This window comes from Lynx rufus, unplaced genomic scaffold (genome assembly GCF_022079265.1).
Source record: "Lynx rufus isolate CCGP_SWC_20201006 ecotype Redwood Valley unplaced genomic scaffold, mLynRuf1.p SCAF_2, whole genome shotgun sequence".
NCBI classification, from domain to species: Eukaryota; Metazoa; Chordata; class Mammalia; order Carnivora; family Felidae; genus Lynx; species Lynx rufus.
The window spans coordinates 62,389,055-62,405,212 of record NW_025814834.1 but is presented as its reverse complement, the minus strand read 5'-3'; positions in this window follow the sequence as shown (position 1 = coordinate 62,405,212).

Genomic DNA, 16,158 nt, shown 5'->3' with positions numbered 1-16,158 from the left:
TTAACATTAATTTGTATTTTATCTTTTCTTATTATCTACTCCCTCGCATTTGACATTTGGGGCTGAACTATGTATAAAGGCTGAGGGAGTTGCCCGGTTTGTTACAGCTCTGAACCACAGTATTAAACCAGCTCCAAATGAATACTTGCCAAACCATGAGTGCTCAAGTAAAAATAAGTTAACTGTCCAGAGAGACCCCCGCTTATACTAAAGAGTTAACTAGTTAAACAATCCGTCCCCTCCAGCAGTTAAAAGGAAAGGTGTATTAATTCAGAAGCAATGAATAAACATTTCTGCTTTATTCAAAACAATGCAAAATGTACGAATGAACAGTAAGATCTGCCAGACCGTTTTGTGGGAAACATATGATTCTACTTTGCGCCCAGGCTGCAGTCGCAGAGACTGCTGCTGAATAGCTTAGGACGGTATATTATGTGGTGTTGACTGTTCCCTACATGTTGCTGTCATCAAAGCGAGTTCAACTTTTCTTGAGGCTACAGTTCCACTCCCTGTCATCTCACCTCCTCCTTCCCCAATTCTCGGTGGACAGAAGGACAGACAGAAGCAAACCTGCCTTAGGAAGTCTTTGGCAGCCTGCCAGGGCCTCATCGACAAGGAAGAAAGAGATAGCGTCAAATATTCTTAAAATATGTTGTACCATGAAAGCTTTCAGTAAAACAGGAAATAATAGATCAAGTACATTCAAAGTATTTGCAAACTGTTTAATTGGGTAAAGGCAAGTCAAACTCTTCTCATCACAGCAACGACGTTATCGTAAAGCCCTCTTCAGTGATACTAAAGTTAATCCCAAATCCTGTTACAGGAAACTCATCCTTATTAAAGTAACATTAAGTGCTCCTTTTTTATTGATCTTCCCCTTCAGCTTAATGATAGAAACTTACTGATGTTTTAATAATAACCTCACAGGCTTTATCTATCTCATTTTACTTTGCCTTGGTACTAAAAGATGCGGTGGAAACTAACTTAGCATAAACATTTTGCAGACGTCTTTAAAGGACAGGGGGAGGTTAAGAAAAAAAAGATTCAATTGAGCTGAGTGTTAACAAAGATGGCTGAAAAACTAAAAGATAAAAGGGAGGCTCCAGTGTGAACATCAAAGAATTGTTAATGACAAGAAATACCATTAGGGTTAGCATCTCTTTTGTTTCAACCCTTTCACACCTGCAATGTGTCCTGAGCTAAGCCTTTGTTCCAAAATCTGAATTACCTCCATTAGCATTTATAGAAAAATGGTTGCAAAACAACGGAAACATACTTTTGGCTCTATCCTTTTGCTTGAAAAGTCAGAAATTAGTTAGGGATCTGTGGGTTTCCTCCTAGTTGCTGGGTGTAACTATACAAGACTATAGAGGTGTAAGGTAATGGGTTGCAAATAAGCTTGCTTGAAATGTGAGAATAGCTTTGTACCTAAAAAAGAGAGGTAATAGAAACAACATGGAGAGGCTACATAAGCAGCTCAGGCATTAGCAATAGCAAAATCAGAGCGTGAAATTCAGATTAGCCCTCCCCAGGCTGTGAGAGGAAGGGGGTATTGCAAGACTTGGCATGGCTAAAGGTGTAACCTGTTTTATTTGGCCCCTGAAAAATTTTAACAGATGGTGGGACCAGCTGTCTTTTTCAGCCATTTAATAAACTCTTCGGTGGTAACAGTTTGGAAAGTGGGGGTTTTTCGTTTTAGGCCAGAGGAGAAAATAAAGAAATCTGTCCCAAATTGTCTTTGCCAAGTAGTAAAGCCTGGAAACCTTCTGAAAAGTTAAAGGGGAAAAATCTAATCAACTGTATTATCATCATCGTATCTTTTAAGGGGACAGCAACAAAAACAAATTCCTCTCTGCCAAATTAGATGACTAACTACTGGCGAAGTGTATTTAGTATCGGTGCCTTGTCTGTGATTGTGTCCTTATCTGGGATTTTAATTTTGATGCTTCAAAAAGGGATGCCTGGTTATCGTGTTTAAGGCTCATTGACAAATTAGCAGCACTTTAAGGCACCTATCCACAGCTACAAAAAGAAGCAAACTAAACATTTATTGGAAGTTAGTACACATAGACAGTAAATACTTTGTCATCATGAATGAAGGAGCAAATTCCTTCCAACTTACATAATTAGTCTAAAATGGCATACAACCCTCCTAATCATGTCATGTAAATTACAGAGCCCAGCTCGAGACCTTGGGGAATGGGGGGAAAATGTTCATGTCAAGTTATTTTCAGGATAAGACTTAAGATGATTCTGCTTTTGTGCCTAAAATATTTTGTAAAATTGGCATTTTCCCTGCCAGTTAGTTACACAGCAACTCTCATTTAGGAGAGAGAGTGCTTATTTACAAAACTTCTCCCCTGATTGGCCACAAACACAACCCTTTTTACAAATTTCAGCGATTCCCAGCTGAGCAACAGCCATTTCCATTTGACAAAGCTTTATTCTGTCCACAGGCCTATTATAGGTCCTAGAGTGTTTGTCTTAAACAAACAAATTAAACAATAAAATATAAACTCTTTTTAAATTAGGAGACATTAGGGACACCTGTTTAGATGCCTAAAGCAGATGCAGTTCTCATTATATTTAGTTAATTTTGCTTAGCTTCAGCTTGGTTGTTTTGGGGACTGCTTGCTGGTGATGTGTATCTTCTAAACAGAAAAGTATAGGTGATGGGGAAAGTAATAATAAGTCATTCTGCTTGGAATAAGTTAGCTCAGTCATCCAGAATAAGTCCAGTTATCAAGCTAGTCCCCAAAATTAAGAGTGCCACTTCTAATTTCCCAATTGCCATAATTTGTGAAATGCCTCAGATAAATTATACTTCGTTTGGGGTTTGCGGGTACTTCCTCTAGACTGTAACACCAGACCACCATTCATTCAACACATTTTTAATGAGCACCTACTATGGGCCACACACTGTGCCAGGAACTGTAGATACTGAGGTGCACAAGATAGACCAGATCCAGTGCTCTGAGAGCTTGTATAACCTCACAACTTCTTCACTGTATAAAAGGAAAAATGCTGTAAACATAAAGCCCTCCACCTCAGAATGTTTAGGCTTGGTCTATCCAACTAAAAACAAACAAACAAACAAAAAACCTAAATATGCAGATGAGTCTGATGATTAAATGTAGGAGAGGAGGAACTTGCCCTCCACTTTCAGTGGAAAGCCCCTGAGGAAGAGAGATAGAAGCAATTGCAAGTCGTTTCAGGCAACCTTTAGCATGCTTCTGGCTTTTCACTGCATCATTTTTCTTTTCCAGTCACTGGTTTAACCCCTCACCTCACCAAAGGGTGATCTTCCAGAAAACCGATGTATTATCCTTATACATTAGAGTGCTTTTCTAAATTATTGGGATTAAACAGTTTCAAGTGGGGAAAAAATAAAGAAATGGAGCTTTTACCTTATAGAAAGAGAAGCATTAACACCGTCTGCAAACTAGGTTGATCTCATGACTAGAAGGTGGATCCTGTCAACTAATTCCAGTCCCTACGTCCAAAACTTTAACACCTTTATTTCTGTCTTGTGAGCCACCTACAGGTACGAAAGTCAATTTAAATACTGTCACCAAGTCGTCAGATTCTCCAGAATGTAGAAACATAGTTCACCGTGAATAAAAGAATGAACAAATTCATGGATTTTACATGTGCAGGAAAATTCATCTGTTTCTCTATAGGGTATTAAACTTTATTTTTCTTCCAATAGTGTCAGATCAACAAGTGATAGGGGACTAGTGAACATTATGGGATTTGGGACGAGTTGCCATTTTCAATGTCTTCAGGTTGACCAAGTGAGGATCCGTGTCTGTCGCTGAGTCAAACATCCGGAGTTGCTGCCTGGGTCATGGTCTTAGACCCTCACTGCCATGGCTGACCATGTCACCTTCACAGCCGCCAGGCAGAGCCCCAGCAGTGACGGTGGCCCAAGCAGTGATCCACGGAGTGGCCCATGGGAAAGGGAGCACGTATATCCTGGGAATAATCTTAGTGGCACTCAAGTAGCAGTTGTAATAAAATAATTCCTCATATTTATGCTGCTTCCTTAATGTTTTACGTTTTCCCATGAATAAATGCTATAGCTGACATCTTTTTTTTCTCTCTCTCTCTCTCTTTTTTTTTTTTTAGTTCTCTCACTCCTGAGATAGTAGACCATAACATTCCTAGCAAACACAAAAGCAAAAGTTTCTTCTAATGAAAAACTAGGAATGATAAAAAATGAAGCCCATTAAAAGATAATAAATAAATAAATAAATAGTGACCTATACATTTTCTTTGGACTGTCAAGAAATGTCATTAATTTCAGAATTCTCCAAATATCCAGGAAACTCTGAAATTAAAAACAACAACAAAAACAACAATAATTAAAAAAAAAAAAAACAGTGCAAGAACCCTCTATGTTTATAGAAGGCATTTTCTAATAGGAAAAATTCTTAAATTGTATAATCAGTAACAGTTAAATTCTTAACATTTAAAGGAATAGTTTAACAAATTAGTGAACAAATTAGAAGTGCATGCAAAAACTAAATTATTTCCAGTTTAATTGCTACAATTAACATAATTACAAACATTCAAAAGGGATGGACTACTTGACTGATAAATATAACCGAATGGTTTTCAGAATGTTTTAAGTCAAGAGCCTTTCCTTCTTGTGAAGTCACAAAAGTCTGTGAAACACAGAAGGAGCGCCTTGTCTCCCCCTCTTCTGGCTCCAAACCCACACACCCTATGCACCTCTGTTGAACAGCTAGGCCTTTAGGCAAGTTGAAACTTCTTTCCACCTACTCTTGCAGAAGACCCATTTATAAAACAGGATACCAATTTCCGGTCGGTAGGAAAACCTACTGAGCAAACTCTAAGAGGATCAAGATGGCTCTGGAGGATGAAATCAATGAGCTAGAAAAGCAGTAAGCACATTTCTCAAAGTGCGGGCTGAGAACTACCTGTGTTACAACCGTGGCCGGCCAGACAAGGTGTGCATAGAGCCCCAACCTTCGCTGATCAGAGTCTGCACCGGCTCCCCCACCCGCCCCCTGCCCGGGGATATGTTTTCCTAGAAAGCAGGCCACTTGTGTCCACTGGCAGAGCAACCATCTTCTTATGACTGACAAATACTTCATCCTTCAAGATTGTTTCCAACCTTCTGCCTTGGTGACCATGATCCTCTGACCTTACAACATTGTCGCTGGGCAGGCAAAACACCACTAATCATCCTGTGGTAGTCACATGTTCACATGAGCTGGGAGAAACAGGTTTCATCAGCCATATGTGCAAATAATTTCTTGGTAGTTTGAGAGATTTTCAAAGATGTTATAATCTCATACATGATCATGTCATTTCAATTTCAGAGGGAGGTATTTTCTTACCGTGTCACTCATTTTGACTATACACTCTACTTGGGTTCTGAAAGTCTCTATATATTAATAAAAATCAATACACTAAAATTGAACTCCTAATAGAAAACAAGAGCAAGACCCCTCAAAACTCCTTTCCTTCTGGCATTCTCTTTTCTTTGACTAAAATAAAAACTGCTAAAGAAAAGGTAAATTCCGGGGCACTGCTTTTTTATTTCATTTCTGACAGCAGAATTCAGATCCTAAAACTTTGCATTAATTATATTATTCTTTTGATAATAAAAAAGATGCCTCTCGTTCTTTGAAACAGTTGTGGCCAGATGGAAGGATAATGTGAATATGACAGTATCTATGAAAGTTACCGCATTGACTACTCTGGGGACCAGAACTTGAGATTTCTCTGCAAAGCAGAGCCCAGAGAACAGTGGAGGTTTTCACTGTGGTTGCCTCATCTCTGTCATTCAGCCTCAGCCCTGCCCTGCTGGGGCACTGGCTCCAGGGGGAAGAGCAGTTCTGTCTGTCTCCCCTCGACTTAATCCTTGCCTGTCTGCGGAGACCTCACGAAGGGTGCCAATTGTTAGGATGGCTCTGGGTTTCAAACACCTGTCCACCAGGAACTGGACTTATACCCCCAACTTCTTTCATGCGGCCACAAGACAGACATCAGATGGTAGCAACTTCTGGTGCCTCCTGAGCGGATTGGTTATGTGGTGTCCAACAGCTCCCTTCTATATATTTACCAGAGTGTAGAATTGTGAATGGAGGCTAAAATAGCAAACAAAGTCTTTTCCAGGAAGCCCTGCCAGCATCATTAGCAACATGACTTTGGTTTTAACTGTATTTATTTATATGTTTAAAATTTTTAAGTTGACATTAATTTTATGCAATTTTCTAAGCCTTTTACATTTATGAACTGTCTTAATCATTGTAACCCTCTAAGGTAGGTACTGTTATTATCCCCAAGTTACAGATGAGAAAATGAAGCACAGAGAGGCTAAGTAAAGTATCCAAGGTCACAAAGTAGTGAGTGGCAGAGCTGGGATTCACACCCAGGGAGTCCAGCTCCAGAATCTGGCCTAAGGTATAACAGCAGTTATTTTCCTCATAAATGCAGGTGCTGAGAGGTTACTTGATTTACTCCAAGTCACCCAGCATGAATCTGCTTCTTCTAACTTGAAATCCCAGCCTTTTCTGCTCTGGTGGCCTTCATGATCCTTGTGCCGGTACTCTTGCCTGTGTCTCCCAGCCAGTCATGTTTAGTCCGAGGGCTTACTGTGTGACCGACCCAGATAGCCTTGAAGCTCCCAGCAGGGGAGTCAGTGACTAATTCAAGGCTCTGCCTTCTGCTCAGGCCTCCTCGGCCCCTCCCACCCTAAAGAAGGAGATCAGGACCTTCTCAGGGAACTGAGGGCTAAGTCCTTTCCTGCCACACAGGATAACAGAACCCTTGGTTCGTTCATTTGTTCTTTCGTTCACGTGTATTTAATGAGAACTGACTGACAGGCATGAGTCTAGGCCCTGGAGATTTGACGGTGAGCAAGACCCATGCCCAGGAGACACCAAGGAGCCTACAGTGTTAGTACGATGGAGGCAGCCATGTTAAGAGGCGATTGCGATATCCAACAGAAAGTCTATAAGAAAAAAAAAGAAAGTCTCCTAAGAGAGATGGGTAACTAGGGTGTTGTGGAGCTCAGCGGAGGGGCAGGAACCAGTGGGTGGCTCTCAGGAGGAAGTGCCGCCACTCTCACCTCACGTCAGCTCTCAGCATGAGCAAAAGGTCCACAGCAGGATATGGCTGTCCAAGTTCACCAAGGCCTGCCTGCAGAAGCTGAAGGGAGACGCTGTGACAGCCACTGAGTTTTAAGCCAGAACCTCATGTGACCTAAATGCAGTTCCTGGCAATAATACGCGCTACCATTTATTGAGCTATTAATATGTTCTGAGCCTCTTCGTGAAATATAGCTGAATTATATGTATCTTAATCAGATTTGGCTGCTGTATCAGAATACCATGGACGGAGTGAAATTTATTTCTCACAGCTCTGGAGGCTGGGCAAGTCCAAGACCAAGGTGCCAACCAATTCTGTTCCTGGTGAGAACTCTCTTCTGCTTTGCAGAGGTTGCCGTCTTGCTGGATCCTCACATGGCAGAGAGAAGGGGAGAGCAAGTTCACCGGTCTCTTCTTACAGGAGAATTAATTCCATCATGGAGGCTCCACCTTCACAGCCTTACCTAAATCTAGTTACTTCCTAATGGCCCCACTCCAAATACCATCATCACCTTGGGGATTAGGGCTTCAACATATGAATTGGAGGGAGGTACGCAAGCATTCAGGCTATAGCAATATTCATTGAATGCTCACAACACTACTATGAGGTTGGTGTTACTACCCCATTTTATAGATGAGCTAGTGAGACAGAGGTCAAGCCATAAAGTGGTGGAGCCAGAGTGTGAGCCCGGGCAGTCTGACACCAGCACGCATGCACTTACTTACTCTTCTAGACTCCCTGCCACACAGGGAGCACAATGTCTCACAGAGTATTTAAGAAATGTTTGAGACATCCGGTAGCCACTTTTTTACTTTCCCCTGGTCTGAGAGTTCCTGGTCTTGCTTCCCATTGGAATGACCTGAGAAGCTTTCTGAGAAATGTGCCCCAGAGAAATGCAAACTGTCTTCACAAAAACCTATACATGAATTTTATAGCGGCTTTACTTGTAATAACCAAATCCCGGAAACAACCAACATGTCATTCAAGAAGTGAATGGATAAATTCCATTACGTCTGTGCAAGGGAACACAACTCAGCAATAAAAAGGAACAAATTATTGATACATGCAACAGCTTGAACGGCTCTTCAGGGCGTTACACTAAGTGGGGAAAAAAAGTCAATACCAGAAGGTCACACACTGTACAATTCCACTTACGTAATATTCTCAAAATTACAAAATTAGAAAGGTGAAGAGAAGATTGGAGGCTGCCAGTGGTTGGGGTGGCCAGGCATGGGGACTAGGTGGGACTGTACAGATGGCAGGAAGGAGGTGTGCAATGATGAAATCATTCCATATTTCTGTATGTTGATTGTTGTGGCCACACAAATCTACTCATGTGGCACAGTGACAAAGAACTACTCTCACACACTGTACCAATGTGAATTTCCTGGGTTTATGTACTATAGGTAAATAATCGTTGGGAAAACTGGATGAAGGGTAATGGAGCATCTCTGTACTGTTTTTGCAACTTCCCGTTAATCTGTAACTATTTCAAAATAAAAGTTTTTTTGAAATGCCAATGACTGGGCCTCATAGATTCTGACTTAATTAGGCTGGGGTGGGACCTGGGTATCAATATGCTTGAAAAGCTCCCCCAGATAATTCTCACTTGCAGCCAGGGTTGAGCACCTCTGAGCCAGCGCGCCCGCAATCCTACAGTTGCAGGCACTCTTCAAGGTGAGGTATTGTCTTCTAGAGCCCCTAATAGAATATAAAAGGAAGCTTATGAGATCCCCTAGCTGTCACCTGACAGAGGACATGTCCCTGAGAGACCAGGACACCAGACAGTTCCTCATTAAGAGGAGAGGGAGGGAAGTTCTAAAGTGGAAGGAATGGGCAGCAAGCAGCAGCGTAAATCCCCAATTCGCTCGTCTGGCCGGGCTCCTTGCTGATGTTACCTCTGGAAGTCTGAGCCCAGATGCCCAGACAGATTGCTGGTCCTGCATTAAGAATTCCCTCCCCTCCTGGAGGCCCCAGTTACTAGGTCCGGTTTCAAGGCCTTGTCTATTGAATCTTTTACCACGGCCTCATAGGAAGGGTCGCTGAGTCCCAGGTGGCTAACACTGGTTTACCATGTGATAAACTGTCTCTGGGACAGATCTCGTACAGAAAGGTGCCACGCGGGTTTTCACCACCTCGCAACCCAACGTACGTTAACGTTTTCAAAGGGGTTATTAGATTGGTATTGATTAAGTGCAGGTCAAGAAATCAAGCACTTATGCTTGGCAGCTGGCAGCTCAGGTTTCTGCTGAAAGTCTCCAAAACCTCCAAAAGAGTTTCAAATCAAGAAAGGAAATAGATATTGGGCATCTGAAGCTCCCCAGTTTCCCTGGGACCGCTAGCAAGATGGGAGCCACGTGTGCCCCCACATTAACACAGTGGCCACCCACGGAGCCTTCTGGGCAGCTGCAGGAATGAGCCCTGGAATGCATTTTCTGGTAGCTGCATCTGGGTAAGTGGCAGACTTCCTGGCTGCCTCTCTTTCTTTTTTATAGCCTCTTGGCCGTCTGTATTCATAGATGTTCTGGCAGCTGGGGACCCACCCTGGGGCAGATTTGGGGTCGAAGTCCTAATGAGCAACTTTGTTCTCTTAAACACTATTGTCATCCAACTCACCTATCACTGTGAATAATTTGCTAATTTTGGCCATAAAAACAAGTTCTTAGACAATCTCCAGTAATGTGTCTTTTTATGTCGATCCGGGGAGTATTTTCCTGCCTCCTCTTTGTTTGATATGGAAATGAGCCTGATAGCTTTATAGCCAGCCAGGAGTTACAGCATGGCAGGGAAAGAAAATTGTGTCCACCATAAAGGTGGCTTCTGCTCTCTTCTGCAAGTCTTTGAAGAATTCGTTCTTAGAAAACAAAGACTCTCAAAATAAATGCACATCAAGTTACCGTTCCCAGAGGTGTGCTCGAATATACCCTGGGTATCCATAAAAACACATTATGTAACATGTGTTGCCTGAAACCACTATTTATGAATCATCTGGGACAACGCTTCCTCGTGAAAGGAATTAACAGGGTTGAAAGGTAAAATCTTCATAAGCTGCCTGAACTTCTGGGCCCACATTCCTATTGTTCTGGTCAAGGCAGATCAGCCTCCAAATACCCAGGCCTACAGCAACTGCAGGCAGATGACTCCAGGCAGAAGTACACAGGTGTCCCTACTCGGGGTTTCTCTGTTCGCGCCACAATTAATAGCACTCTTTCTAGAAATCCCAGCAACCCACCTGTTCTCCCCACTCCCAAGCAAGAAAGTCTGATAAAAATCACTTGCAACTGTTGAAGGTTGGTTGATTGTACTTTAATGGGCAGTGTGTCAATTAATGTGTTACCTAACTAGGTATTTGCAATCTAAGACTTAAAGCCTTTATTCTGTTCTAAAGACCCATAACACAGATAGCCAGGTGTTGGGGGACAGAGGGGGACAATAGAGGACTCCATGATTTTTCACTAAACTTAACTGATTGGAGGAGGTGGGCCTGAGATCACCTTAATTTAGATGCTTTAGGGCAGCAGTATTTGCATTTATTCACTAGCCTCTTTTTTTTTTTAATGTTCATTTTGAAAGAGAGAGGGAGAGTGCTCATGCATGCAAAATCAGGGGGAGGGGCAGAGAGAGAGAGAGAGAGAGAGAGAGAGAGAGAGAATCCCAAGCAGGCTCCAGGCTCAGCACAGAGTCCTATATGGGCTGGAACTCTTGAATTGTGAGATCATGACCTGAGCCGAAATCAACAGTCCTATGCTTTTCCAACCAAGCCACCCAGGTGCCCCATCACTACTCTTTTAAAGTCTGGCTCTTTCTCTTCTCTAGGCTCCCATCTGGTTCCTCCCCTTCCCTCCCCACAACCTCTGTTCTCCCTCCCTCCACTGCTACCCATTCCTCCCGTTTCACTGCCCCGTCCCAATATCACCTCTCCCATCCTTCCTCCTGCCCCAGCCCCTTCCCTGCAACCCTGCCCCACATGCCCAGGGACACACTTTGTTTTCCAGCACAATTGATGCTATTTTCCCTTTACCTAATGCTGTTTTAAACCCCTTCACCTTTCTTTTAGAATGTCCTGAAATGCAGCCCCACAACTCCTATGGTGGAGGGGGAGAGGGGGTACTTACTTGTGCCACGATTGCCCAAGTTCTGTCCTAAGTTCTGTCCAGGTCTGCTCTGCTAACCTGCTGGGTGACCTTGCACAAGTCACTCCTTTGGTCTCACTCAGATTTCACATCCATAAAATAGCAGATTGGATTTCAAGGCCTGTCTCTCTCTCTCTCTCTTTTTAAATGTTTATTTATTTTTGAGAGAGAGAGAGAGAGAGCATCAGCGGGGAAGGGGCAGAGAGAGAGGGAGACACAGTATCCAAAGCAGGCTCCAGGCCCCAAGCTGTCAGCCCAGAGCCCAATTCAGGGCTTGAACCCATGAACCTCAAGTTGGTGACCTGAGCCAAAGTCAGATGCTTAACTGACTGAGCCACCTACGTGCCCAAGGCCAGTCTCCTCCTTAGAATTTAATGATCTTATCTACCTTCAGATGCAAGTTTTCTTAAAAAAAAAAAAAAAGTTATTGCAAACTTTACAAAGCAGGAAATTATGACACATGTTACAACACAGATGAAACTTGGGAACATTAAGCTAAGTGAAAGAAGCCAGTCACAAAAAGACCCATATATATATTTTTTTAATGTTTATTTATTTTTGAGACAGAGAGAGACACAGCATGAATGGGCGAGGGTCAGAGAGAGAGGGAGACACAGAATCTGAAGCAAGCTCCAGGCTCTGAGCTGTCAGCACAGAGCCCGACGCGGGGCTCGAACTCACGGACTGTGAGATCATGACCTGAGCCGAAGTCGGATGCTTAACCGACTGAGCCACCCAGGCGGCCCTAAAAACACCCATATTGTATGATCCCACTTCTATGAAATATCTAGGATGAGCAAACGCGTAGAAACAAAAACTAGAATGGTGGTTGCTCAGGGCTAAAGAAATGGCCAGTTGTTTAAGGAGGTTTTTTTGCGAGATGAAAAAGTTCTGGAGATTGGTTGCACAACAGTGTGAATATACTTAACACTACTGAACTGTACACTTAGGAATGATTAAAACGGTAAATTTTGTGTGTTTTTGCCACAATTGAAACTTTAGAAAAAAAAAAAAAACTTCTCAAATTCAATGTATCAAAAGAAAAAAAAAAGCATTATTATTGTGTGTTGGAAACCAGAAAGAAAAGCAGAGGCAAAAAACAAAAACAAACAAAAAACAAAAACAAAAACAAAGAAAAAGAACAAAAACAAAAACCAAAAACAACAAAACAAAAAACACACCAACAACAATCCCTTAATTCACAGGTGAAGAAAATGAGACCCAGAGAGTCAAGACCCTTTGCATGGGTGCCAGAGCTATGCCTGTGTGCATGCCAGGGGCTGGACTTCTTAACTATTTTGTAATCAAACTAGGAAAATTAAAGGACTCCATGTTTCCCTGCACTGGTTTTAGAAGAAAATGGTATTAACTTTTCATGAGAGCAGAGCTATATATATATATATATATATATATATATATATAATTAGGTCAATAGTGAACATAATGCACAGGTATTTATATAGTTCTTTGTTTTAGATTTAAATTTAAGCCTTTAAGCCAGCATATTCTTAATTTCTTGAGGTCTAAAGAGTGATTACCATTATGGCAAATAACATGGAAAGTTATTAACACCCCCTCCCAGCGCTAGAATAGGGGAGTCCAGGGCACCACCCCCTTGGCAGAGGCTCCCTGGTAAAGACAAGGACAGCACCCTCACCCAGCAGGCAAAAGGGAAGGACACCCACTCTGGACCACATTGAGATGCCCAGGCTGGGGTTTTGCTTTGCTTCTGCCCCAAAGGCATCTCCCTAAAGTGCTTCATAGTAATGCTGAGACCTGAGGGCACCATTCTAAAATATGAAGAGAAATGAATGCTTTCTGCATCTTAAAAACCCACCTTACTAAACAAGCATAAGATATTGTTATTATGGGTGAAATAATAATTATTCTAAAGAGATAGCTAAGTCAGAAGAGTGGCCCAAAGACATTCAAAAATCACTGAATCCAAAACCAGACAGCAATGTCCTAATTTTCAGCATCTATTTCAGAAACAGGTTTAAAAAAAACAACAACAACAAAAAAACATTTGTTGCTGTCGAATAGAAGTAAAGTTATTGAGTAACTGAAAAAGTGCTTCTGGTAGAGTCCAGGTTTTATATTTAAAATAGAATGTTTAGATTAAGTAAATATTAACCTCAAAAATGTCCCAAGTTTAGTAGGAGCTTCACTCTGTGGTTATGAGTGAAGGGAAATAATAAAAAACACTGTTGACATGAACACATAGTGCCTCGTATAAACATCATCAAAGCTTATCTCGTTTACAGGGCTCGTAGAGGCTATGTGTATGAACACAGGCGATCTACCCCATGCCTAATGACCGTGCTTCATTGTATAAGTAAAAAATTTAAATGGTTAGATTTAAAATTTCTCTCTCTCAAGACATTAGGATGGCTCAGTGGGTGGAGCATGGGACTTGATCTCCAGATTGTGAGTTTGAGCCCCACGTTGGGTATAAAGATTACTTTAAAAAAAAATTCTCTCTCTCTCTCCACACACACGCACACACACACACACACGATGAAATAGTCTTACCACACAGCATATAATTTTAGAGTTTCATTTTATGTATTTTATTTGTGTGAACTTAACGATTTGGGGACTGGTAATAACTTTTCCTTAAACTGAGTGGAATTTCATCAGTATGGTAATTGGCTATTCCCATATCCTCTTTGGCCAGAGAAGAGATAGTGAGAAGGAAATTCCTCATTGGATCAATGGTATGAGTTAAGATGTCATGAGGACTGGGCAAAAAATTGGCATAGTTTGAAACAAAATACATACACACACACACACATACACACACACACACACACACACACACACACACACCACACACTATGCACTCCAAGATAATTAGATCCCTAGAACAGTTAGCTGCTGGAAAGAAATAGAAAAGCCTACACTGGTATACCCCTCCCAAGAGCCCCTCCTGCTGCCAAATCATTTATGATTTGAAAAAGAGCTTTTCAGGGAGATTATATATTGGTGAAGATATATGATTTGTGTTGTTGGTTGAATATTTTACTGGAAAAGATGCAAAGAGATCATTTAACCCTTAGTAGAGAGAGATTCATCGTTGCTTCCTTGCAACTCAGTAAATGTTTGAGCCACCTACTATATGCGGAGCAATGCATTAGAATAGTAGAAAACCAAGGTGCATTGTAATTTTATAGTAGTCAATTATATGATTTTCAAAATATTCAAATCAAAATTGCCAAAGTTGCAATTTAACATTCTGTGGGAAAGGAGAGATTAATTAGAAAAGGAAATACTAAGAAGGTTTGTCAGAGCAACTCTGTCCAATGGGATGTGGCTACTGAGTACTAAATTGTTGCCAGTAAGATCAAGGAACTGAAATTGCAATTTAATCAGCTAATTTGAGGGGTGCCTGGGTGGTTCAGTTGGCTGAACATCCAACTTCAGCTCAGCTCATGATCTCATGGTTTGAGGGTTCAAGCCCCGCATTGAGCTCTGTGCTGACAGCTCAGGGCTGGGAGCCTGCTTCAGATTCTGGGTCTCCCTCTGTCTCTGCCCCTCCCCTGCTCGCTCTCTCTCTTTCTCTCTCTCTCTCAAAAATAAACATTAAAGGGGCGCCTGGGTGGCGCAGTCGGTTAAGCGTCTACTTCAACCAGGTCACAATCTCGCGGTCCGTGAGTTCGAGCCCCGCGTCGGGCTCTGGGCTGATGGCTCAGAGCCTGGAGCCTGCTTCCGATTCTGTGTCTCCCTCTCTCTCTGCCCCTCCCCCATTCATGCTCTGTCTCTCTCTGTCCCAAAAATAAATAAATGTTGAAAAAAAAAAAATTAAAAATAAATAAATAAATAAATAAACATTAAAAAAAATTGTTTTTAAATCAGTCAACTTGAAATATGAATAGCCCCATGTGGCTGTCAGCTCCCATATTGGAGCCAGCACAGTCTTAGAGGATGAGAGATTTAAGCTGGGCTTCACGGAAGGATAGGAAGGAATTTGATAGAGACAGAAAAAAAATGTTTCAAGTAAAAGCTTGTGAATGTTCATGGAGGTGGAAAGCTTCAGGCATGGCCAAGTGAAGATTTAATATCTAGTAAGACTGGAATGAAAGGTACATAGTGGGTTAAAGTGGAAGCTAACGTAGGAAGATTCAAAACTATGCTGCATCTTGAATGCAAGCCTGAAAAACATACAATTAATTCCATATTCAGTGGGGAGAGATTTAAGGCTTCTGAGCCCAGCAAAAATATAAGCTGCTCAGTGTTTTAGAAAAGTAATCATCAGATTGCATTACAGTGCAATATGGATTTGAAGGCTCTTTTGATTACCTATTGCTGTATAGCAAACCACCGTACATTTAGTGGAGTAAAACAACAATCATTTCACTGTGTTCATGGATATTCCGGTCAGGAATTTGGACAGATCACAGAGACGATGGCTCATCTCTGCTCCGTGATGTCTGGCACCTCAGCTAGGGTAACTCAAATAGGTAAGGGATCACCTGCAGGCTTCTCTACTCACATGTTGGCTTCTGGGCTAGGATGAATAGAAAGTTGGCTTCAGCTAGGGCTGTTGACCAGAGGACCTATAGAACACCTCTTATGTGGCTTGGGCTTCTCACAATTGTGTTCTAAGAGGGGGTATTTCAAGGTGGGGAGGGGCGCAACTGGAGAGTGAGCATTCCAAGAGAACCAAGTAGAAGCCACTTGGCTTTTACTGACCTAGCCTCAGAGGTGCATCCTGTTGACTATAAGCAAGTCACTAAGGACAGCCAGATTGTAGGGCAAGAGATCTCGTTGGGGTCATCTCTGAAGAATACAGTCTGCCATGAAAATACAGTCTATGGCCACAAGGGCCATGAAATGGGAGTTAAAGATAATGAAAGCTTCAACCAGGAAAATGGAAGTGGGAAAAGAAAAGAGAAGTAATAAT